Source organism: Homarus americanus, unplaced genomic scaffold, assembly GCF_018991925.1.
Source record: "Homarus americanus isolate GMGI-L3 unplaced genomic scaffold, GMGI_Hamer_2.0 scaffold39402, whole genome shotgun sequence".
NCBI lineage: Eukaryota > Metazoa > Arthropoda > Malacostraca > Decapoda > Nephropidae > Homarus > Homarus americanus.
The window spans coordinates 15,864-17,791 of record NW_024721481.1 but is presented as its reverse complement, the minus strand read 5'-3'; positions in this window follow the sequence as shown (position 1 = coordinate 17,791).

The following is a 1,928-nucleotide window of genomic DNA, read 5'->3' as shown; positions in this document are numbered from 1 at the left end:
GGCTGGTTCTTTAGGCAGGCTATGTTTAGGACACCTTTTCTAGTCCCCTCCCCATATGGGGTGAGCAGAGTGGCTCCCCAAAGGGGCTCTGCAGTCGCATAGACAGGACCGAATTGCACTGCTGCTTAGATCGTAGTGCATAAACGATCCTCTTATCTATGCTGCTCATGTGCAGAGTTGTGACTAGAGACTCCCGACAGTCATCTCTGCCTGTCCCCGTCGCTACTCATCCGTCGCCATAAGACTTTTGGGGGTATAGGGGTTTTGATGATGAGGATAAGTATGATGAACTGGATGATGGCTACACGTGAGTTGATTTATGTGGTGAGGCAGGAGAGCAGATTGCACCTCACATCTTGGCTCTTTCTTTTCCTGATCCATTGGTGCAAGTGTTTAAACTACTGGGGAGAGGGAGAGTTGCAATGGACTGCCGATAGTCCAGTTTGTTAGATTTCACCTGAGTAGCCTTTGTAACTCGTTAGGTTCCCATCGTGGTCACCTCTTTCGCCTATACCGCTTTTGGGGGTCTTACTGGACCTCCGTAAGCATGTCTGCCTGATGCTGAGCTCCACCGCAGATTTTCCGTTTGGGGTATACTCCCGTAGCCTTATACCTACCATGGTTAATCCGCAAGGCAGTGAGACAGTGGTTGGTAGGCGCCAGGACGTGTCCACATGCCAGTGGGCCTAAATGCCGTCTCTCTGGGACCCACTGTTGCTCAAAGCTCCCCTGCTGGTCTAGCCTGCGCCCACGAGGCACCCAGTTACCGTGTGTTGCTACGAGGAGGCACAGCAGGAGTCTTGATGGTGAAGAGGCTGTGTACTGGCAGGGGAGGACTTATTCAAGTTGCTTCCCTGTTCACCACGTGGGATAGCCAGCGGCGGTAGCTGAGAGAGGATAAGCAAACAGTGTTTGCAGCTTAACACTACCATAATGCTGCCATACTCACACACACTCTCTTCCCCTTCCTCTTCTCTCTATTCACCTTTTCCATCCATCACACTTCCTCTCGACTTTAGCAATGACTTCAACAGAGTCCCCCATGAAAGACTAATATGTAAAGTGGAGGCTCATGGAATTGGGGGAGATATTCTAAAATAGATTAGGGCGTGGTTACAGGACAGGAAACAGCGAGTAAACATTAACGACACAAAATCCGATTAGGGTAACGGCACTAGTGGAGTATCCCAAGGCTCAGTACTTGGACCATTACTATTTATTATATACATAAATGACATAGATATAGGCGCAGACAGCAACATAAGTAAATTTGCTGATGGCACTAAAAAAGGGCGTGTAATTAAATCTGACGAGGATTCCACAAAAGTACAAGATCTAAAAAAAATCGCTTGGTTTGAAAAATGGCAGATGAAATTTAATGTGGACAAATGTAAAGTGCTTAGTCTAGGAGATGTAAACAGGGAAACCAGATATCAGATGAACAACGTTGTTACAGAGAAATCCGACTGTGAGAAAAATTTAGGAGTTGGAATCTTAAACCAAGTCAACAATGCATATTTGTTCGAAACAAGGCTAACAAAGTACTTAGGACCAACAAAGGAGTTTTAGTTACAAGACTAGCGAGGTTATCCTAAAACTATATCTTGCTCTTGTGAGACCTCACTTGGATTATGCAGTTCAGTTCTGGTCACCGTACTACATAATGGTTATAGAATCCCTAGAAAAAATTCAGAGGAGAATGACAAGAGTAATCCCGGGCATTAGGAACCTTGAGTACAGAGACAGGTTAAAGCATCTTAATTTGCACTCCCTCGAGAGACGTAGAGTGAGGGGCGATATGATCGAGGTGTATATATGGAAGTCAATGCTAAACAAATGTGATATAACATAGGTACTCAAACTATCCAACCAGGAGCGAACTCGTAACAATGGTTTTAAAGTAGACAAATTTAGATTGAGGTGCGAGA